Source organism: Leopardus geoffroyi, chromosome C3 (assembly GCF_018350155.1).
Source record: "Leopardus geoffroyi isolate Oge1 chromosome C3, O.geoffroyi_Oge1_pat1.0, whole genome shotgun sequence".
Lineage (NCBI taxonomy): Eukaryota > Metazoa > Chordata > Mammalia > Carnivora > Felidae > Leopardus > Leopardus geoffroyi.
The window spans coordinates 82940020-82965297 of NC_059338.1; the positions used below are offsets into that span (position 1 = coordinate 82940020).

The 25278-nt window shown below is 38.9% G+C and overlaps 1 long non-coding RNA gene across 1 annotated transcript; it reads right to left on the minus strand.

The window, feature by feature from the left end:
* Positions 1-867: 867 nt before the first annotated feature.
* On the minus strand, positions 868-24143 carry LOC123586765. The gene is made up of 3 exons (XR_006706936.1): positions 23894-24143; positions 20789-20924; positions 868-1155 (listed from the first exon to the last, which is right to left on the minus strand). It is a non-coding gene; the product is annotated as an uncharacterized LOC123586765 (long non-coding RNA).
* Between the last annotated feature and the right edge of the window lie 1135 nt (positions 24144-25278).

The following is a 25278-nucleotide window of genomic DNA, read 5'->3' on the forward strand; positions in this document are numbered from 1 at the left end:
AATATGATGAAACAGATACACTGGCATAAAAAAAAAATACAGAATTAAGTATTATATCCGTTTCACTACTTTAGAGATGTCACTTCTCCAAAACTCAGTTGTGCCCTGAAAGATAAAGATAATACTGTCCAACTTGTAAATCGTTAGAAAGACTGGAGATAATTCATGCATTCAACAAATATCTTTTGAACACATTTTCAGTGTCAAGTGTTGTGTTAAGCTCTGAGTGTACAATAGATGACAGGTCTATTATATAGATTGCATTGGTCTCCAAAAGGTCTCTCCGGCCTCAGTAGTTCACATTTGATTGGGGGATGGGCCAAGAAATACATAAGCACAGAGCAAATAGATATTTACAAATGGCCTAAGTAAAAAATATGAAGTAAAGATTAAGATAGAAGGCCCTTTGGAAAATTTTTCTTATAGTTTTCAAGTTATTTGTTGACCTCACTTATTTATATGTCTAGAAAATTACCTTAATCCATTGGGGGTTCTCCGAAAGATATGTCAGTCACCTGGGGTAAAATAAGGGAAAGCCTGATCAAGGAGAGAGAAAGTCCTCTTCTGTTCTTGGGCTCTAAAGAAAGAGGTCAAGAGGAATGGCCAGATTTACTCACAGCTAATGGCTGACTTGTCCAAGTGGCTAGCCTGAGGGCAGCGTTCCATGGGTTTGGATTTGAAGAAACGAAACACCATGAGCTTATGTGGTGCATATGAAATCCTTTGTTCTTATAGAAAGGGAACTGAGGCAAACATTGGTGGCAAGAACACTCGTAATCAATACCTTGTAAAGTCGCAGGGTGAGGACTCACTGCCGTTTCTGGAAATAGAATTTCATGGAATAATTATTTTTATTTTTGGGTCATATTTCCCTGTTAGGTATTTTGAATTTAACCTTCTCGAGTACTCATTGAGTTCCTCAGCTCACACTGACTGATTCCATACAACTCTCCAGAGACTTTATGAGGTTGGAGATACGCTAACGGGTGGGTTTGTTCCTGCCCTCAAGCAGCCCAGAATGCGGAGAAGGCAGACAGTGGATGAATCACTGCAGTGCGACACAGTCCGTGGTCCAGTGGTAACTGAATGCCAGAGCTCAGAACCTTCAGTACATCAAATCTCCAGGGTGTGGCGTGTTGAAGTTTGCTTTGTCTTCTGGGATAGGAAAAAACAAAAAACAAAAAACAAAAAACCAACCGAGAAGGAAAGAGAGAAAGAAAGAAAGCGAAGAAAAGAAATAAGTCATCATATCCAGTCTGCACTTATCTGAACTTTTGATATGGTTATTATGTTTTGACTAACCCAAGAGCTCGTTGTAATTTCTCTGAGCCTTATAGTGGTTGAGTCTACTCTCGGTCTGTCTAAGTCTGTAGCTGAGTCGACTCTGCTATTTTTTAAATTTGATATTGTGCCAGGAGGAATTCTCAGCAAAGACTGTTTTTGCTTTCAACCCTTCTGCCAAACCTGGGAAGCAGTCATCAGACCGAGTCACTTTGAGGGCATCCTTTAAGAACACTTTGAGTGTTCTCGTCAAGTATGTTGTGGTTGTCTAACTACCACGTACTGGTTTTTTGAAGAGGCCTTTACAGTTAGGCTCCCAGAGCTTAAACACTCTGTACACACGTCAAAGACCCCTCGATGTATGTCTCCCACCCTCACCGCTTTCCAGAATTCTAGTCTCGTATATCTAGCAGCCCCTTCCACCTCTCTACCTACTTATCTAACATGCTTATCAAAGATTACCTATGCAGAACAAAACTCGTGATTCTCTACCTTGTAAAACTGTCAACTTTTTAATACATAAGGAAAATTAATGATGCTCCTAACATTGTAATTCAATTCTATCAACCTTCCCCTGAACGAGGACCTGTCTAGGTAATTATCTATTGGTTGACTAAAAGCCCACGAGTGTAGTGAAGAGTATACACTTTGGAATCAAAGAGGCCATTCATAATTTGATCCTAAGCATTTCGGCACAACGCTGTACGATTTTGAGCAAGTTACCTAACATTTCCCAATCTGAAAAGTAGAATTTAAAATATTACATTCATTCATTCATTCATTTAAAAAATGTTTGTTGCATAACTAAAAAGTATCAGATACTCTGATGAGCATCAATATAAAAAGTAAAAAAACAAAACAAAACAGATATAAAGCTGTCCTTATGTTGCTTAAGATTTATAACTGAGCATAATAAGTGTCAAACATACAACCAGTACTCAATAAACAATGGTTGCTGTAATGGTGTTAATGATTGTGCCCCGACCCACTCATACATTGAAATCCTAATGCCCAGTAGGATGGCCCTAGGAGGTGTGGCCTTCGGAGGTGGGGAATGTGGAGCCCTCTTAAGGGGATTAGTGTTCTCATGAAAGAGCCAAAGGCAGCTCCTTGGCCCCTTCTGCAATGAGAAGATACAACCTGGAATCTGTAACCCAGAAGAGGGCGGTCACTTGACGATGCTGATACTCTGATCTCAGAAGTATAAGAAATAAATATCTATTCTTTATAAACTACTCAATCTGTGGCATTTTGTTATAGCAGCCTGAACAGACTAAGACAGGGGCTTGGTTGTTTTCCTTTTGACACATGGATCATCAGCCACCTATCCCAACTTCCTTCAGACATCTCCTGATTCTTAATACAGAGCTATTTTTACTTTGCCATGGTGCCTTACGCCATCATCTACTGTAGCGGTACTCAGTTTTTATTTATTTATTTATTTATTTTATGAAATTTATTGTCAAACTGGTTTCCATACAACACCCAGTGCTCATCCCAACAGGTGCCCTCCTCAATACCCATCACCCACCCCCCATCAACCCTCAGTTTGTTCTCAGTTTTTAGGAGTCTCTTATGGTTTGGCTCCCTCCCTCTCTAGCCATTTTTTTTTCCTTCCCCTCCCCCATGGTTTTCTGTTAAGTTTCTCAGGATCCACATAGGAGTGAAAACATATGGAATCTGTCCTTCTCTGTATGACTTATTTCACTTAGCATAACACTCTCCAGTTCCATCCACGTTGCTACAAAGGGCCATATTTCATTCTTTCTCATTGCCACGTCGTACTCCATCGTGTATATAAACCACAATGTCTTTATCCATTCGTCAGTTGGTGGACATGTAGGCTCTTTCCATAATTTGGCTATTGTTGAGAGTGCTGCTATGAACATTGGGGTATGTTCTATGCTGCTATGAACAAGTGCCCCTACGCGTCAGCACTCCTGTACCCCTTGGGTCAATTCCTAGCAGTGCTACTGCTGGGTCACAGGGTAGGTCTATTTTTAATTTTGGGGGTACTCAGTTTTTAAATTTAAATCAAAGAGCTAAAATTATTTGTTCTCAGAGGATCACTTGGCTAGTCCTTAGTGCAATGTAGGGAAAGCATCCAATTATTGTCTGAGTAGGCCCTCAACCACATATAGCACCTACTCGATGTGGTGAGATAAGGTGTATGAGGAAGTGAGCATGTTCACTGAAGGTTATAAAGAAGCATGTAATGCTTGTAGTAAAATACAAGAAATAGGTTTTAATTGTAGCAACACACCATAAACAGTCAGGTGACACCTATAGCCACAAAACAAGAATGCTGTTCAATAACTGGAGTAGCTCGAGACCCTAATAACCACAGCTGCAACTGGTGTCAGCTAGAAGCCACCTTAAACCAATTCAGTCGCAGCAGCCCGTGAGTGCCAGGTGATACCACCCTTTGATGAGCAAAATGTCACTGCAACAACCTGGGGGGGCCAAAGGCTGGTTGACATCGCCTGAGGCGCTGAATGGTTTCCTTTTTATATTTAGCCCCAGGAATTCATGCCCTCCTTCCTCCAAAGGAGCCAGGATTCAGTTCGCAGCAGAGAAAAGTCCAAGGAACAGGATTCCCATCACAAATGGAGACAATCAGAAACTGCCTATTTGCAGACACGATACATGGAGCTCTGAAATGGTTTGATCTTCATTTGCACCGGACAAGCAAATACAACCGTATAGAATGGTAGGCAAAACACACACAAATTGGCCGGTGTGAAAGATTTTCTCTCTGCGCTCTCTGGGCATGGAAGGTAATGAAAATGTAGGTGGTCTGGGGACAATTGTGATTCTGTGCCTATGCACCAATGGGTAGGTCATTTCCTTTCCGTGGGCCTTCATATCCTCAGTTGTGAAAAGGCAGTTGAGCAGGAAGCTTTAGAAGGCTCTTTGGGTCTTCAAAAGAGGATGGAGCTGTGGAATGGCTCAGGCCCAGACCTCTCTCTATCTGTGGTTCAGATCACTGACATCAGCCTCCTAGGGCATTTTGCCAAATTCTGGGCTTCCTTTCAGGAAGTCGCTTTGCATTAAATAGGCTCTTTCTGGATCTTTAGTCCCACACTATTAGCCAGATTTCACCTTGTTAACTACCTGCATTTTCTCCTCTTTGAGCCTTGGGGCCCCTCTTTGTATAGTAGCTGAATTTGCTGCCCGGGCAGCTGCACTAGAATTTCCAGTGGGTTCCTCTATTCAGCTTTTGCTCCAGGCCAAGAGACAGGCCTCCTTAGAAGAAAGGAAGATTGTACTTTTATAAGCTCTTTATTAACTCCCTTTTCTCAATGTAAGCATCTATAAACTCATGATAAGTGGGAATTAATGGACATTAGGAATTAATGGACCCACCCAGGTATTTGTCCTGTAAACGATTATTAAGCATCTTCTATGTACCAAGCACTGCGATAAAGGTATTACACATATGATGTAATCAAGCAAGTTAAAAATCTTAACCGACATGTACTGAGAATCTGGAAACATATATCTTACATGTCTGGTAAATTTTCCTGATTTTTTTCTTTCATAATACCTTTCTCCTAAGAAAAGATAAAAATACATTTTATCAAGATATAATGAACATTTTAAGTACACAATTCAATGACCTTTGACCAATAGGTGAATCCACGGAACCACTCCAATGAAAATATAGAACATTTACATCATCTCTAGAAATTCCCTCATTCCCCTTGGCAATCAACTCTCTTCTATATCTGGCCCCAGGCAAGCACTGATGTATTATTATAGATGAGTTTTGCCTACTCTAGAATTTCATATAAACGGACTCATACACCGTGTTTTCTTGGGTCTGGTTTCTTGCCCTCAGCATGTTGTTTTTAAGATTTATCCAGATTGTTTACATGTATTACTCATTATCCCTCCCTACCGTTGAACAATTTTCGTTGTAAGGCTATACCATAGTTGGTTTATCTCGTCATATATTGATGACATTTGAGTTGTTTCCAGCTTGAGCTATTATGATAAAGCTGCTATAAGTGCTCATGGACGAGACTTTGTGTGAATACACGTTTTTATTTCTCTTAGGTAAGTACCTAAAAATGGAATAGCTAGGTCATATTTAAGTGTATGTCCTACTTTATGAGAAACTGCCAAACTGATATGAGAATAGTATCATTTCATACTCCTAGAGTTTTACCTGCTCTATATCTTCACCAATACTTAGTATTGTCAGTCTTTTTATCCCAGCCTCTCCAGTGGATGCTTAGTCGTATCTCATTGTAATTTTAACTTCCATTTCCCCGACAACTAGCGACGCTGAGCGTTTGTAGATGTGCTTATTGGTCATTCCTATATCCATATACTATTTGTTGAAGTACTTTGGGTTGTTAGACTTTTTATAATTGAGCTGTAAGAGTTATTTATATTCTTGATACAAACTTTTCATTAGGTATGGGCACTGGGAAAACTTTCCCCCAGACAGTGGTTTATTTTTTCCATTCCTTAATGGTTTCTTTCAAAGGGCAGACATTTGTAATTCTAATGAAATCCAATTTATTACTTATTTTTTCTTTGTGGTGAGTTAATTGGGGTAAGGTCCAAGAAGCCTTGATTTATTCTAAGTTTGTGAATGTTTTCTCCTATGTTTTATTTTATGAGTTTTATAATTTTAGTTTACCTGTAAGTCTATGACCCATTTTGAGTTAATTTTTCTGTAGAGTATGAGGTACAAGCCAAATATTATTTTTTTCTATAGCTATCTAGTTTTTCTACTACAATTTGTTGAAAGGATTATATTTCCTATATTGACTTACCTGGGTGAATTTTCTAAAAACCAATTGACCATATGAGTGAGAGTCTGTCTCTGTATTCTCTATTCTGTTCTATTGATGTATATATCTCTCCTTATGGCAATACCAGGCTGATTGATTACTGCATCTTTAGAGTGAGTAAAACACTATGTCACTCCTTTTAAAAATTGTTTTATCTATTTTAGATTCTCTGACTTTCAATATTAATTTTTAAATCAGCTTGTCAAGTCTTATTTTAAATTTTTTTTTCAACATTTATTTTATTTTTGGGACAGAGAGAGACAGAGCATGAACGGGGGAGGGGCAGAGAGAGAGGGAGACACAGAATCGGAAACAGGCTCCAGGCTCTGAGCCATCAGCCCAGAGCCCGACGCAGGGCTCGAACTCACGGACCGCGAGATCGTGACCTGGCTGAAGTCGGACGCTTAACCGACTGCGCCACCCAGGCGCCCCTCAAGTCTTATTTTAAAATAGCCTGCTTGGGAGCACCTGGTGGCTCAGTTGGTTACCCTGGTCATGATCTCATGGTTCCTAAGGTCAAAATCTGTGTAGGGCTCTGGGCTGACAGCACAGAGCATGCTTCGGATTATCTCTCTCCCTCTATCTCTGCCCCTACCCTACTCGTGCACATGCATGCTCTCTCTCACTCTCTCTCAAAATAAATAAACATAAATAAATAAATAAATAAATAATAGCCTGCTGGGATTTTTACCGGAGATGCATTGAATCTACATGTTAACCTGAAAAGAATTGACAGTTTGGCAATATTCAGTGTTCCAATCCATGAGCATGGTATAGCTATGCTCCATTTATTTATCTTCTTTTTTGTTGCCCTGGCACTATTTTATAGTTTTTAGTATATAGGTATTGCATATATTTTGCAAAACTTATTCCTAAGTATTTCATGCTTTTTGATGCTATTGTAAAATCTTTTGAGATTTTCTCCCAATTATTTATTACTAGTACAAATATGCAAATACTTTTTGTATATTGATTTTTTTTTCTTTTTTTAATTTTTTTTAACGTTTATTTATTTTTGGGACAGAGAGAGACAGAGCATGAACGGGGGAGGGGCAGAGAGAGAGGGAGACACAGAATCGGAAACAGGCTCCAGGCTCTGAGCCATCAGCCCAGAGCCCGACGCGGGGCTCGAACTCACGGACCGCGAGATCGTGACCTGGCTGAAGTCGGACGCTTAACCGACTGCGCCACCCAGGCGCCCCGATGTATATTGATTTTTTGTTGTATAATCTTTCTAAATTCAGTTATTTGCTCATAAAGCTTTTTGTAGAGTCCTTAGAATTTTTTATCCGATAACATTATCTGTGAATAAGAACTGTTTTATTTTTTTTTCTTTTCAATCTATGTGCATTTTGCTTCTTTTACATGCATTAAAGTGACTAGGATCTTGTTTGTTGTTGAATGGAAGTGATGTGAGTTAAATGTCCTTCTCTTATTCCCATTCTTCCAGAGAAGCATTCAGTCACAAGCCATAATATATAATGTTAGCTGTAGGATTCTTTTGTAGAGTAGTTTGCGGAGAATTTGTTCATGAATGCTTTTTTATTTCGTGAGATGTGGTTTTTCTCCTTATCCTGCTAATATGGTAAATTACATAGGTTGATTTTCAAATGTCATATTACCATTGCATTTCTGTTTGTTCATACATATGTATCAAAAATTAAAAGCTGCTTTAAACTCACTGCTCATTGGTCGGCCTTGTCAACAGATGGGCTTCTTTATAAGATGTGGATTGTTCACTGTGTTGAAGGATTCCCATATGTCAGTATTTGTATTTCTTTTCTCTTTGGCTGATCAGATTCCCCATAAAGGAATTTACTAGCACTTCCTCAAAGGTTAAGGCCTGTTTTCCACTAATTTGTTGCTTCATGAAGGAAGAGAATATCATTGTAGGGCATATAAATATGTTTCCTGTTTTATTCTCTAATGTCAGTTTTTTCTGCTGTCCCTCTGGCTCAACTTCTCCAGAGACCATACCTCCATTCTTCTGTGACCTAGGAGAGGCATGTTGCCTATTGCGTGAGAAAGAAGAAGGGATCTGAAGGTCTGACTTCTTATACAATCTTGAGTCAATCATTCTGAGACCACTTACAGAAGTTCCTGATCTTTTGAACTTCTGGAACTTTCTGGAGTTTCATGGTACAAAATAGTTTGCTTTCAGGATTCCCTGTATTTATAGCTTGGGTTTCAGTATTGCAGAATATCGTTGCTATATCTCGTTGCTAATATTGTTGTTGTTTCTCCTCCCTTTATCTTTGTGAATTTATGCCTTAAAACATTTTTTACACTGTCTTTTAAAATAATTTAGAGAAGCAGCAGAAATTAATGAGGGAGTTCAATCTTTCAGAAAGTCCTGGCATCAGTTTTTAAAAATATTTTTAAATATTTTCATATTTGATGAGGAAACTGTGATGTTGTAAGACTAGAAAAACAATCGCAGACTTTTCCATAAGACCTTGTAATCCACGTAAGTGTTTTTCTTTCTCTCAAAGGCAGTGGAGAGCATTGAGGGATTTTAAGTAGAAGAGTAATGTAATCAGAATTTTGTTTGGAATATGAAAAAGTTGTTGAGAATAGTTAGGAATAAAGGCAGGGAGACTGGTTAAGAGGTTCTAGCAGCAAGAACAACCGAAGAGAAAGCTATGGCAATTTCCTCTTGGGCAGAGGCAGGGCATCATGGCCTAGAATCCTGACCTCTGCTTTCAAAGACTTCTTTCTATCATCCATCCTTCTTTCCTTCAATGAGGATGAATCCTACCATGTATACCTTCTAAATATCACTCCACTCTACCTTCTTTTCCTCTCCATACTAGACAGCCATCTATCTCCCCAGTGGCCTCAAGATACATCATGCATCTTTCACTCTGCTGCCTGAATGGCTTCTCTAGAGCACAGGCTGATTCTGTGTTTCTTCAAATGAAAACTTTTCAATGGTTCCTCAAAGTTCAGAGGACAAAGTTTGAGATCCTCAGTCTAACATTTATTTTTATTGCATTTTGCAAAAGTATCCAGCAACTGTAGTGTACAGGAAATTTTCTTAAAGAAAAAAACAACTGATCCTTTATGATACACAGTTTGAAAAACACTGCTTTAGATAACCTTCTCTGTGTTGTTAAAACTTGTGAAGCACCAGCTTCCTAACCACATTGATCTGGTCTCCAATGCTTAGAAAGGCCTGGGAAGTAGTAGAATATTAGTGAGAGAAAGAAAAAAGAAAGGAACACTAACATCTGTCAAATATTTGCTGCCTTTGTGTGACTTTTCTGGTAGCTTTACATATGTAGCAAAGTAAAGAAACTATTTTAACTCCTGACATTAGAGTTTCTCTTAGGGATGACACTCTTTGCTTAGAGAAATACCTTGATGGATCACTTTTGATAGGCAATGTAAGGCCTCAAAACAGAGCATGCAATATAGATGAGCATGTAATTAGTGCTGAGGAAAAGGGAAATGGAGGTACCAAATAGCCTCACAGAAATTTGGAGCCCATGGAGAAAAGTGGCCAAAAAGAAATTCAAGATGGCAGAGCAACATGAAGATGCTATTTTAAGCCAAAAATCAAAATAGCTGATTGCTAAAGTTTTATTGTTTAAATTGCTATGATATTAGCCATTATATTCTAAGGCATTTTTAGTAAGGATGCACACTAATACATAGTATGAATGGTTTTGAGAGTATACCAAAGAAAGGTGTGTGTTTCATATTTAGTTTGAAACAGGAAGAAGATAATAGAAAAGAGATGAGATGAAAATGAGCAGAACTTGATGGAAACCAGAACTCATAGTCAAGAGTAAGTAGGAGAATGTAAATATGCCATCACCCAGAAGTCACATAAAGCTTGGGCAGGGCACAGCATATCCCACTGGACACGGGATACATATTGTGAACCAAAATTTAAAAATCTCTCAATGCATGGTTGCTTCATAACAAATTGCCACAAAATCAGAGGCTTACAACAAATATTTATTATTGAATCATTTTTACAGGTCAGGAATACAGGCAAACTTAGCTGGGTCCTCTGCCTCAAGGCCTCCCATATTTAGAGAGAGATGGGGAAGGAGAGAGGGATTTATGCTCAGGACTTGCCTTACACAATTGTGAGGGCTGGCAAGTCTGAAATCTGGCAGGCCGGATATTCACGCAAGAGTTGAAGTCTTGAATCCAAATTCAGCAGGACGATAGACTGCAAACTGAAGAAAGATCTCCACGTTGCAGTCTTGTGGAGAATTTCTTTTTCTTTGAGGAACCTTAGTCTTCGCTCAGTTAAGGTCTTCGACTGAATGAGGTCCACCTACATTATGGAGAGTAATATGCTTTATACAAATTCTTCAAATAAACTAAATGTTAACCGTTACTCAAAGTCTACCAATTTTTTTTTCAAAGTCTACCAATTTTGACGTTAATCCCATCTACAAATTACCTGCACCAAACCCCTCTAGATTGGTGTTTGACTAAACAACTAGGCATCATAGGCCAAGTAGACATACAACATTAGCTATCACAGGCTGCAGTCAAGATGTTGGCCAGGGCTGGGTCCCGTCTGAAAGCTTAATGAGGGAAGACTAGATCTTCTTCCAAGTTCATCAGTTATTGGTAGCATTCAATTCCTTGCATGCTGTTACATTAGTGGCCTAAGTTCTTTGCTGGGTATTGGCAGGAATTTGTCTTTGTTTTTTGCCACATGGACCTCTCCATTTGGTAGCTTGTTTCATCAAGGTCAAGGGAGAGAGTCTATTAGCAAAATAGAAATCGTAATCTTATGTAACCTAGTCAAGGAAATGCTATCCCATGACTTTGCCACATTCTGTTGATTGCACACAAGTTGCTAAACCAGTCCACAATCAAGGGAGAGAATTATACAAAGGCCTGGACACCAGCAGGTGGGTGTCATCTTAGAGTCTGCTTGTCACAGTCTGTTTATCTCTGTTAACATTTGGATTTCAGGTAAACTATTTCATCAGAATTCTCTCAAACAGTTGATGAAGTAAGCACTTTTATTCCCACTTCACACATTAAGGAATTAGAACAACATAACATATGAAGTCACAGGCAGAGCTGGCAATCAAGCCAGCATCTATTTGCTACCAAATGCTGCATCTTTCCTATTATACTGTAAGGAAAGTCAGTGAGGCATAAAAAATATTGGGAGTAAGCATCTCTGAGAACAACCTTCTTTTTCCGTTTCTAAACGTTGAGATCCAATCCTGCAATCTGTGATGGTTTCCTTTTTTGATTCACTAGACATTTCTATTAGAAAGACTGATATGCATTTCTATTTCGCAAATCTAGGTACTTCACAGACGACTCTTAACTTTTTCGGAAAGAGCTCTAAGACCAGAAGTGGAGTTTCTGGGATTTTTCTCAGAATTTCTTCTCATTCTTTATATTCCTGGGTTTTTTTTTCCAGGCTTATTGTCTTATTATAATTTTTGGTGCCTCTTTGCATGGCAAGGATGAGCCTAATTTTTTGCTGTCCTCGTCATCTGACTCCAAAACTGGAGATATTCTTTTTGCCTGCAGATTTAACCTTACCTCATTCTTCAGGTTAAAACTCTGGATCTTATTTCAAGTTGTGCCCTTGGTCCTAAACTCTGGCTTCAAGATCTGCATTTATAACTGATTCTCATACCTAAGTACCTGTCTGGCATCCCAGTTTCTCTAGGATTAGGATCACTACCTTGATCCCTTCAGGACTTCTGAGGGTGTGGAGTTATGATTCTGAACCCAGTACCTTGTAGCTAGGTCCTCTTTTCTACCTCCTGCTGACCCTCTTCTTCTTTTAGCCTATAGTTATTATTTAAATGTAATTCATCCCAGATAAGTAGAGGATATGGAGCCTTCTGACACTCCTTCTGGGTTTGTAACGGTGGGAAATGGCAATAATTTATATTGTTTATATTGTTAGGTCACTTGTTACAAACATTAGACACAAATGAAGAAAGTTCCAAGCTAAGGGTGTGGGAAGAATAGCAATTTGGAAGCAGAGGCCTTTCTGTAGCTCCTTAATCATGAAGTAACCTGTGGCTATTCTCGAGGCAGCAATTTACCCAGACATCCATACAGCAGACTATCTCTCCCTCTTACACAAGTTTCTTCCATTGACCCCTATTTCACGGAATATGAAATCCAATGCCTAGGCTTGTATTCAAGGGTTTCCCTGGCCTTATTGCAAGCAGTTTTTCCAATCTTACTTCCATGTTCTGTGCATGACAAGCCTTTCCCCCTCCTCGTGTACAATAGTCTTCCCTTAATTATTCACTTTTTAAACTTGATAGAACATCTTTTCATTCAGGTCCATAAACACCATATTCCTAGATAGCACTTCCTGTTCTTTACTAGAATCCCAGTGAAATTCTCTTTTATCTATGATCCTCAGTGCACTGTTTATATCCACTGAAGCACATCTTTCATTCTATCAGGTGATTTGACTCATAATTTACATGCCTTTCTTTTCTTATTAGCCCAGAACACTTTTATTTTTTTTTTAATTTTTTAATGTTTATTTATTTTTGAGAGAGAGAGACAGAGACAGACAGACAGACAGAACGTGAGCAAGGGAGGGGCAGAGAGAGATGGAGACACAGAATCCGAAGCAGGCTCCAGGCTCTGAGCTGTCAGCACAGAGCCCGACGCAGGGCTTAAACCCACCAGCCGTGAGATCATGACCCGAGCTGAAGTCACACATTTAACCAACTGAGCCACCCGGGCACCCCCAGAACACTTTTTAAATAGTTAACTTTGTATTCTTAATTTCATTCCCACCCTCAAATTCTATCACAATGTCCTGAGCGAGGTACGGTGATAAAATGAGGTTGAGGATAGGAGATAAGTTTGGGATTCAGACACACCTAAATTTGGAAATAGGTTCTGGAAGTTACTGTGTGATTGGAAAAGTGGTTTAGCCCTCAAGTCTTGGTTTCCTCATCTGTCAAATGAGAATAGCATTGCCTGCCTCCAACATTTGAGGTAAGAACACAGTAGTATTAACTCTATAGAAAGATCGGTGCAACGTAGGGTATACAGCACTGTTTCTCCTCCAAATTTCCCGTTTTCACAACCCAGAGCTCACTCTCCATTCCAACCTCCCCTCTCACCTCCTCTTCCTACTTACACCCCCACTATTAATAAATGTTTATGAAATTGGAATGAATCCTCTGTCATTGACCTGCTTGAATCAGGAAGCAAATGACTCACAGGTTTTAAACAATCTATTGACTTTTCTCTCTGCAGACTTTCGGTTGTTTGGTGCTTTGCATTCTTGCTTTTCTCTTCCTTCCTGCCCTGATTTGCTATAAATCCGTCTTTTGTGCTCTCTTTCTGTTCTAAAATTTCATTTTCACCTTCAAGCTCTTTGTTTACGTTGTGTCTCTCTTCTGCTGAAAGAGCGTGGCCTTGCGAAGCTGACATTCGTTTAATCTTCTGGCTTCTCAAAATCTGTATTTATGAGTTTCCTCATGTTCCCAGTGCTGGGGACTGCAGCACACATGCCTGAGCTTTCTGAGTAAGTGCTCCAACCTGAAAGGAGAGCTGTTCCAAGGTTATGTCACCCCCCACCATGGCGCTTCCTCATCGACAGCCAGGAAAAAGAAAAGTTTCCATGGAGATGAAACAGAAACGAGTCTGTCTGATCAATTCTGATTTTTATAAATAGGAATCCATTTTAAGTCTAGGTTTGTAGCCTGAGCTGCTGTCATAGTTAAAAGGAAAGTAGGAAGTTATCCAGTAAATTTCTAGCATGGAATATCTACCTACTTCAGTATAATAGAGAAGAGGTCCTTGCCCTAAGGGGGCTTAAAATTTAGTTGGGGAATGAAAAGTAATACACAAGAAGGAGAGGTTTATTAAAGCTAGGAATAGGAAGAGCTAGTTTAATTAACACTTATTGACTTACTGTGTGAATAAATCAATACAGATTTCTATGCACTGAATGTGTTCCTCCCAGTGTTCGTATGTTGAAGCCTTAGTCCCTAATGGGATAGTATTTGGCGATGGAGTCTTCAGTCCTAAGAGAGGAACCTTCATCCCTCTCTCTCTTTCTCTCTCTCCCTTTCTCTCCCCACTCCCCATAATGAGAGGACACAGCAGAAAGACAGCAAACCAGGAAAAAAGGTCCACACCAAATCCAACTATGCTGACATCCTGATCTTGCAATTCCAGCCTCCGGAAGTGTGAAAAATAAATTTGTGCTGTTCAGGTCACCCAGTTTATGGTATTTGTTATATTAATCCAAGCTGAGATGATGATTGAGAAAAATGATTAAATGAATGAATAAATGAAGGCTTGAGCTTTAACTCTTGTGCTTTAAAACTTAGACAGAGTTACTAATCCAAAGCAATTTAAGTCACCTTTAAATTATTTGCACTGGAACTCTGTAAGTATATCATTAAGTCAGCAGTCTAGGCTATTTCAACAAACAAACTCTAAGTGTCTACAGTGGGCCAGACCATATAGTGAGTCCAAAAGGAAAGCAAGATGAATGAGATATTGTCCTTTCTCTAGAATAAAAACAGAATTTTCCCGTCACCATTTTATGGATTATTGCCAAGTATATCCTAAGTATAGTCCCAGAATAGACCAGTAGAATATCATTAGTTTTCAATACACTAATAGATTGAATGGAAAGTTTGTTGGGACTTGGGAATACTTGCTGGTTGATCTGTAAACATTATGCAGTATATCTATTTCATCATTTGGAGAGTTTTACCACTCCCTCTCTGGAAGTAATTTGACACTATCCATCCTCTGTTTTAGGTATGTGAAATATATGTTATGTTCCCAGCTAAACTTTAAATTTCCGGAGAGTAGGTCTATTTTTATTTATCTAAGCGTCTCCCACAGAGACTAGCCTAGCACTTGACATATGATAGGTTCTCAATTATATTGACTGAGTGGATAAGTGTAATATAAAATAAAAATATGTATTTGCTTAATATGGATTTGGGGACCTTGCCGTGTGGAATGGCAAATCTAAGTGATGGAGACATAACGATGAGTAAAACTGGTTCTTGGTTCTCCAGGACCTCTTAATCTGGTTGGGAACTCAGAATGCAAATGCAAATCAGTAGTGATAATCCAGTGTGCTAAGTATCACAGTGATGATAAGCATTGGGAGGTCTATGAGCAGTTGACAGGGATCGAGAGTTCTGAAAAGACATAGGAAGAGAGGTGAACTGAAAGCTGGACCTAAAGAATGAATGAGTTTGCCAAGCACAGAAGTTAGGAAGAGAGTTCCTTCAACTGAAGGATAAGAGTTCATGGTAGTGGTGAAATAGAGCTCACTGTGCACAGAAGGAACAACATATGCAAAGGTTCAGAGAAATGAGAATGTCCAACCCTGAGGTGGCCAGGGTAAAGATGTGTTATGGAAAATCATCACATAGGAGAATAGCAACATACACCAGGGTCAGATCATGAAAGCCTGTCATGCCACATAGTTTGAATTTCATCTCTTGAATAATAATAATAAGCCTCTAGTTTTCTTTAAGGGTAGTACCAAGATAGCCAATTTTTTTTTGTCTTAGAAAGACAATTCTGACAAGCACAGGAAAAGCGATCCTGAGGATCAAAGAAGGAAGGCAACATTTATTGAGTGATGACTATGTGCTGAGAAATTCATTAGAGGTTTTCACAGATATTATTGAAGTTTGCTTCATTTAATCCTAACAAAACAAGAGATAAGCATTAGTATGCTCCTTTAGCAGATTAAAAATCTGATGCCTGAAAATGGGAATGGGAATTGATTAGAAATGGAGAAACTACTTAAAATTCTGGGTGAGACCCAAAGTGGGTCAGTGCGAAACAACGGTGTTGGGCAGCACAGGTGGGGAGGGAAGGGGAAAGAGAAAACAACCTATTGGACAAGTATTTGGAAAACACAATTAATAGGATGGTCATTAGTTGGGTGTAGGCATGAGGAAGAGGACTAGTTAATGGTGAATGCAAACTCTCTGCAGAGTTGAAAACCTGGGTCTCATATCACTACTGTGTTCAAATGGTTCTTAAGTCTTTCACATTTCCTCTCATACCTTTATCTTAAAATCCATATAGGTAGAAAAAAATTTCCCTCAATACGTAAGACAGAATTGTACAGCTTTGTGACTTTAATGTGTCTCCCTGGGAGTCAGCTATTGAGTGTGCCAAGGAAGATCCTAGATAACCAGTTTTAAAGACAATTTTACATCTTGTAACTCTCTGGTATAGGAGAATCCCTACTGTAAAGTGTTCAGAGGAATTTGAAGGCAAACAAGTATATAAGTGCAAGGAATTGTATCCGATGTAAGACACCACCCAGACTCTTGGCAAGGCGAAATCACTTGGAAACAATTAGTGGCTCAAGAGACCGATATCATAGAGGATCAAAGTGTTCACTGGGAAATGATTTGGGAAGTGGAGAGGCCACCAGTGACTTCACAGCAAACCACGGAGCGATTGTGAAACTCAATGCATTTTGCAATGTTATACACAGAGGAGGAATGCTTCCAACTCCAGAGAAATCCTGCTGACATCCAAGAGGCCTCTTGTTTCCGTGTCCAAGGATCTCTAGTATCACATATTCCCCTTTCTCTCCTAGACTTCATTTGCGGTAGTCTACTCCCTATTTTGAGAGTTTCCTGAACAACTGACACGATTGGCAAATTCAGTCAGGCGCATCCTCAACTATTTGTTTTACGAGGGAACCAAGAGTATAGGAGACAGATTAAAGTTGAGGTGATAAAAAACGATATAATATACCTTATCGACCCTTCCATGGTAGTTTGGACCACGTCCTCTGGCCACTTTCCTCTCATGAAAGAGGAAATAAGAACAGAGGAGGTAAGCGACACAGGAATTTACAAGGGGAGGAGACAGGCCAAAAAGCCCCTTTCCTATTTTGCAAACCTAAAGACTCCTCATTAATGTTGTTTCATAGCAGATTACTTTTAATTTTACAGTTCTTAGCAAAATTTGTAGCCATAGTTTTTATAAGTATGGTCACCACTCATGATCCCTGAAATGCTTCATAATCCCTAAAATAATAGTGTCTAAGAAACTACGTTGAGGGATGTGTATGTGCAGGCTTATGTACGTGTGTATGTGTACGTGCATCTGTGCGTCTGTTTGTGTGTGAGAGCAACAATGGCTGCCAAGATGAGAAGATACCCTAAAATTCTCACATGGAGGCCTAGAACTTCATCTAGGTAGGAAGGTAAGTTTTATATAGTTCAAATATGATACTCAGGAAGAGAACCAGATCAATGAGCCCAAGTAATGGTAGTTATATATAAAGTAAACTATCTCTATTTCCTTATGACATTATGTATCTATCATCTATCTATCTATCTATCTATCATCCATCATCATCTATGATATAAGTAAATCTATAGAAATAGAAGGTGGATTGGTGGCTACCAGGAATGAGAAGGAGTGCGTAATGGTGACTAACTGCTTAATGGGTATGGGGGTTTATTCTGGAGTAATAAAAATGTTTCAGAACCAAAGAGATGTGGTGGTCGCATAAGTTGTGAGTGTACTAAATGTCGCTGAATTATTTTACTTTAAAGTGATTAATTTATGTTATATGAATTAAACATCAACAAAAACACTTTTTTAAATGGATTTGAATATAATTTTAAAGACTCATATTATAATTGAATGTAGCCAACAATTAAAAACATAAGTATATTGATGGGGCACCTGGGTGGCTCAGTCGGTTGAGCATCCGACTTCGGCTCGGGTCATGATCTCACAGTTCGTGGGTTCGAGCCCCGCGTCGGGCCCTGTGCTGACAGCTCGAAGCCTGGAGCCTGCTTTGGATTCTGTGTCTCCCTCTCTCTCTCTGCCCCTAACCCACTCACATTCTGTCTCTGTCTCTCTCAAAAATAAATAAACATTAAAAAATTTTTTTTTAAAAACCATAAGTATATTGAGCCCCAGGGGATAGGTAAAATTATGCCACTATGACTGAATATTTTATTATACAGAAAAAAAAATTGATATATAGTTAGTTCCTAGTATTTTACCAACATAGCAGAATAGCTCTTCTTCTTCTGGGAATGGCCATACATGTAACAATGTTGCCATGGTTGTGATGGCAACAGGGGTTTTACCTAGCCCCTGTCCACAGTTGACTTGTTGAGGAGTGGGCACTAGTTCCAAGATGAAGTACTTAATCCTCATTCAGTCAAATTGTAGGTTAAAATTTCTATATCTTGGATTGTAAAATATAAAAGCAAAGGTTGGAAAGCACTGGGTCAACTATTTTTCCCACTATGTAGACCAGAGAACCTGAGGAAAGAAGTTTGAAGGGAAAAAGGAATGAGGCAAACACACAAAGAAAAGCAAGAGGAGAGAAAAGGGGCTTCTACAACATTCATATTCCTCATTCCAGATGCATCTCTGAGATTGAATTCCACAATCCCTCTGTATCTTTTTAATACATAGTCTCTTTAACTTAAATTAGTAGGTTTCTTGTCCCTTGACGATGAATCATAACTATTACACAGTGAGGAAATGAATACTGCTTTATAGACGCAAATTCTTAATACCTTTGCATATTTTAAAGGCAATAGTGTGAAGACAATTTTCTTTCGAAAATAAAACATGTAACTTTATATAGGATTTTAAAGTTTGTAAAAAAAATTAATGCAATATCTAATTTCATACCAATACTACCCTGGAAGTAAATGTTATTATCACCCTTACTTTAAGGATTAGAGGACTGAGACCCAGAAATGTCAAATGGCTTGCCCAATTAGCAGGAGAACAGGAACTAAGACCAATTTTTTTCCTCTAAAAGCAAGCAATCTTTACTGAGCAGTCATTCTGAGGGTCTTGTATTGGCAGTCAGAAGAGGGAAGCAACTTGGGATGCTCCCCTTCCAGCATTCTCTCCAGTTGGACTTCTGCTCCCATGGCCCACAGACTCCTTCTTACTTTGTGGGACCAAGTAGAGTGAACCACGCTGCCTGGACCAGTGCTGGTATCTCCTGTTCCTACAAGGGTTTGCTCCAGGGCTCCCTGGTTGCCATGAAGGACTCTCAGGTCAGCTGGCTTGCCTGCTCCCTGGAATCCAAAAGATTCCATCCGTCTTTAGCTTTTCCCCTGGGGCCATTCCCCCTCACCACAGCACAGATCACCACAGACAAGTGATTTTAAGGAGGCAACATTCTACAGCTGAGGGAGCTGTGCAAGAGTTTTTGTGTTCTCTAACTAAAAAGGCTACTTTTGGAATTTGTTTATAAGGCTCACTGCAGAAGTGACCTAGGCTCCAAGGTATCAAACCCAGAACAGGCTTCGAGCAGATTTCTGGTACGAGTAGTAGATAAGGACGAGGTTCCCGATTATAGCAAAAACGTTCATAATGGGGAGTAGGTAGGGAGTGGGAATAGTGCCTAGACAGGATACCTGTGCTGTTTACTTTCTTTGCTAGGCTTACAGAAGGTCAGGTTGGTATGGGGCTTTTCAATGTCAGGGACCCAGGATCTGTCTGTTTTGTAGCTTCAACGTCTTCAACACATGGTCTCCACCTCATGGCTCAAGACGGCTGCCCAAGCAGAAGCATTATGTTTGCATTCCAGGCAGCAGGAAGGAGAAAGATGATATCCCTTTAAGGACATTGCCTGAAAGTTATATACTCATTTCCATCTACAGAAAAGGCACCGAAGTGTAGGCATGAAATCATAGGTAGCTGCAAAGAGGATAAAAAAAAAAGGGCAGTCTTGATTCTGAGTAGACATGTGCCCAGCTAAAATTTGGAAGGTGCCTTAATAAGGAACAAAGGGATATTAGGTGACACATAGCAAACTCTACCCCAAGTGCGAAAGCTGCTGATGAAGTCATTAAGTGGCTGTGCATGTGTGGCCTATGTGAAAATGCCAAGATAGAAAGTTCTGTTTCTTTAGAACAGACATGTCCTTTTCTAAAGAGGCATCCTGGTATCCCAGCACCCTGGGGAAGATGAGAAAAGAGATGTCTGCAGAGCAATAGAGGACACGAGATGTAGCAATGAAGAATAAAAAAACATTGTTATAATAATTATGATAATGATGCCTCACATTTGCATAACGCTTCAGATTTCTAATATTTAACGCATTCTAGTTGAACCCCAAACTATGTTAAGAAGAATTTTTAGTAATAACGCAATTTTAGAGAGGAGAAAATGGAGAAGCAGGTAGGTTAATTGCTTCTGTAAAGTTGGTTAAGCAGCGAATAAATCCTACTCCAGGGCGCAAGCACTGTCATGAACTCCAATTCTCACATTCTTCGAGGAATGCAATGGCAACATAAGTGTGTAATTCCAGCTTCTATATATTCCTTCGTTTATTCGTCAGTACACGTTTACTGAGCGGCCCAAAGAATACAAAGGTAACAAAATAGCCCTGCATCCCAAGACTTGAGAATCTAATAGCAAAAGTGGCAAAGTTATGTATAATATTTATAGAGATTGTATACTTATATTTTATATGTGATATGTAATTTTATTTTATATGTAAATATATTTATATGTAATAATATATATTGTATATTGTATATTTATATAGTATAGTTTATATATTAAGGTATATACTATAAGTATGACTATACATTATATATATACATAATTTATATATATAAAAACACAACATATTTGTGCTTTTATAAAGAATATATTCAAAATTCAGTTTTCCAATTTTCCTTTTCAAGACTAAGATTCTATGCCAACAGAATTCAAAAGCTAGCCCGTACCGTAGAACTCTTGTCTTTCGTATTCAGGCTTCCTTTCTCTCTTAAAGCTTCCTCTCACCATGTTTTCCATTCCTTGCTGATGCAGTTCTCAGACGTAAGGTCGCACAACATCCCAGCGAAGTAACTATCGCTCTACCTATTTTATAGAAAGAAAGCACAAGGCCAAGATGGAGAGAAAAGATGCTCAGGATAGAAGCAAATCTACACCAAACCAAAGTCTCCACATTTTTAAGTAGGATCCTTGATAAAACTACAGAAACCTAATAATAAAAAATGTATTTATACATTCTTTATAGTAACCATCACTCTGTGTTCCTCTAACACAATGCCCTGAACACAGCAAATTGCTCTACTTGCCTGGTACCAGGTTGAGAGCTCTCTACATATCGGAAGGTAATAATAATCATAGTTAATATTTATTGACCACTTAGCAGAGGCCACGCGCTTTGTTAAATATTTGACGAGTGCCTCCTTTCATCTTTAGAACGATGCCGTGAGGCCAAGGATGATATTCCCTCATAGTGTATGAAATTACCAAGAGCCAGCCATATGCCTATATTCACTCAGCTCCTAAGAATCACACTTGGTCTGGGTCTCACAATCTAAGTTCCCAATCACTCGTCCTACTGTTGTAGCCCTCAGAGCAACTACGCAAGAATTTACAGGGAGGCAAATTGTTGATATTGCTTAAAATTTCATTCGTTTTGTTCTGCCCTAAAACAAGCAATAGTGTGCAAGTGTTGGACAACCATCTGTAAAAGTGGTGTCCATATGGCTTCTAAAAAATTTGCTTTCCGCCGTGTTATGAGTCTTCTGTAAAAAATGAACACATGGGCCTGGTCTGTTCTTTACCTTCCTGTACAGGGCCAATTCATCATTTTATGTTGGTACCAAGAGATGGTGGAATAGAAAGTCATAACAAAGCACTTGGACATGTTTATTGTCTATTTTGTTTATTCGTTTTTGTGTACCTTCTGACTTACACCGCTGATATTAGTATTTTAAAATATTCAGTGTTTTCCTGAGATTTTTTACTCCATATCTGGCTTTTTCTAAATTTGATTGATGTTGTTCTTTTTATGTCTCATATAATTTTCTTCTGGTCTTTTAGCTAGTTTCAAAATAGAAACCTACAGTTTTTATCTGTTTTGAAGATGTAATTTTCTGGTCTAATTTTATTGTCTATAGGGATTTTGTTACTGTTCTTCCACTTTTGTCTCATGATAATTTGGAATTGGATATGCCCTCAATACTTTACTGTTGCTCAGTTTTATACAGAATTAACTTTCATGAACTTTTAGAAGGTAGTTCAGGGTAGCATGTTCAACTTCACCCCCTCTTTGACTTTTTCTGGTAGTGTTAACAAATATGGCAGCTTGTCTTCCCAGATTTCATGGCTCTTCTGCCCTGCCCTGCTTTTATTGGACCTTTTCTCCTTTCTCTGATTCTTCTCCAGTTCCATCTTGGTTCACCCTCTAGAAGTTTCTTTTCAGTGTGGAGTCCTGTCCTGGAAAAGAGTCCTGGCTAGTGAGTTTTGAGAGTTTATAAGACCTAGAATGATCCAGCCCCTTAAACAGAAATTTGCACTCACCTACTACCTGAATGGGAGAGATCACCCTAGGTCTTAGATGCTGCTTCCCAGTGGATGCCTATGGGTGCTTACCTTCTCCTGTTCTCTATGAGGTCAGACATGCCTTTATTTCCCTTTGCCGCTTCTAGGCAAATACCAATACCATGCAGGTCTTTAGGCTGTATAGTTTTTCCTCACTTGCTGGTATTTTGAAGTTCATAAGAATATTTTTTCATCTGGTTTTGTTAGAAATATTACCCATGGGTTTTGGTTTTATTATCTCGTTGTTCCCTCTCTTTTATTTTGAGATTCTGAGATACTCAAAATTCATACTGTGGTAATTACCAACTTCCGAGAATCCCCTGGGCATTTTATACTTATCTTCTTGTTAATAATTTCTACCTTAATCCCATTGTGATTTGGGGACATATTCTGTATAGTTTTATTTAGTTAATGTTTGCTTCCAGGGAAGCTCTGTGTGAGTCTTCTTATATTTCTAAAATAAAATATATTTCTAAAATATGGCAAGCCAGTGCTTGCCATATACTGACATTCAATAAATATTTGTAGATCGTTATTTTTGTCTGTTTTTCTTTCATTATTCATCAAGAGTGCTTTGCATAGCTATTATATACCTGGTAGTAACATAGCCACTTTGGAGTTTGTCTTAGTTCTTTCAGACTGCTAATAACAAAATACCACAGATTGGGTAGAGAATAAACACAGAAATTTCTTTCCCACAGTTCTAGAGACTGGAATTTCCATATCAGGGTGCCATTATGGTCCAGTGAGGGCCCTCTTCTAGGTCATAGACTCTTCATTGTGTCCTCACTTGACAGAAGAGACTAGCTAGCTCCCTGGGATCTCCTTTATGAGGACACTAGACCCATTCATGAAGGCTCCACCCACATGACCTGACCAACTCCCACAGGCCCACCTCCTAACATCATTGCATTGGTAGTTAGGAACATGTGAACTTGGGGGACACACAAACATTTAGACTATAACAGAGGTACCAAGAAATGAAAGATATAGGTTTGTCCTAAGATACTTTATATCTTTAAATCAGAGACTTTTCTGATTGAAGACATTGTTAGAGTCACCCAGGTGTACTGAAACCATTAAACAATTGAAATCACAGAGCTTAGATAGAAGTACATTTTGACTCACAAGATGGTAATAGTAGTATTGTAGTGTGTTCTCAGTCTACTATGTGTAGAGGACTATTCCGTGGCTACATATGGTGTTAGAAGAAAGAACCCAGTAGTTGACTGCCTGGAATGTTTCCTGCCATGTATATGGGTCATGAGAGTGGCATAATTTATCTATATATTTGTATTCTGAGATAAAAATCTGTTTACATTGCATAAAGATAATACGATTGTTTCAAAAATGAAATTGAAGGTGAACATTGAGTTTGCAGGAAGCTTGGGACTTATACATAGTAGTGCTATCAACAAAATAGAACTTTCAGAAAATCTGAGTTCAAGCTTCTGAATTTCTACTTGCATACCCAACATTTAATGAGTACTTACTATGTTTCCTACACTCTAGTTAGAGTTTTACATATATTCAACTTATTTACTCTTCACAGCTTTATCAGTAAGTTGTTACTCATTTCATAATTTTGGGAAATCACCTAAATTTACAGAACCTCATCTCTTCACCTATATGGCATGGGTCACCAGTGCTACTCCATTGGGCTCACTCAAAGCTTTTGTGATGTAATGTATGTAAACACAATCTATCGTCTGAAAGTAATATGCTGTTATTATTTCCAGCCCATTGCACTGTGATAACTAACACACGGGACGATATGACATAGGGACTGAATGGCATAGTATAGAGTACAACCGCTATACCAAAGGAAGATGTTGACAGCTGGCATATTGAGGCGAGAAAGGGATTCACACAGCACAGTGGCTTTAGTCATGAATTAAAATGTGAGGAGGAGAGAAAACATGAAAATTGTGGAGTAAGACTAAAATATTTCCTGAAATACAGACAACAGTTATCTTTGTGAGATGAAAAAGTAAACATTAAGAATAACATAGAAGCATAACAGAATATAACGAATGTTTGTTGACATTTAAGATATATTTCCAACACTGTCTTTTCTCTAAGAGTCACAATTATTCCTGTTCAGGTTTTGCTATCTTTTTTGGCTATAACCTTCTTGAGGACAGGAACGAGCACTTTTTCACTAAAATGACCCTTTTCATGTAGTGAAATAACATAGTAATTGGAGTAAGAGATGTGAGTTGAAATCTTCGCTCCACTCAATTCTTGCATGACTTGGAAAATTTTTCTTATCCGTGAAGTGGAGACGATGAGCGTGACCAACCAAAAGCACAGGCCACGGTGAGGATAAAATGATGCCATAAATGGGACACAATCAACTGAAGTGCTATCCAAATATTCATCATTGACACCACCATCATTGTCACCAAATTACCATCGCCTCACTACGATGACTATCAGTAGCCCAAACGCTATGTCTTGCAAGGTGGGTCAGTGAATTTTTGCTGAATGAAGGGACAATGAAATAAAAGCATGAAAAATGACTAAGACAAGACAGACTAGAAGCAAATAAAGAACATAAATGATTCAGGGCTTCGGAATCTCATCGTACATAAGCAACTCAAGGCAGAAGACGGGTTAACAAGACTCAATTTTGTAGTTCTGCCTTGTGTGTAGTTTCTGACAGCAAAATGTAAATTTGGCTTGAATGGAACCCAAGTAAAGGCCAGCGGCCTTGTTTAGGACTGGGAAAAATCTTTTTCCTTTAAAAGGAAACTTTAAATACTTTGGCACTGAGAGGAAAGCCAAATTTTCAGTGAGTGGGAGCCAGCAAATGACCTTCAGAGCAGAGGAAAGGAGGGAATCCAATCCCTTCTTTAATTAGGTCTGTTGTGGATGG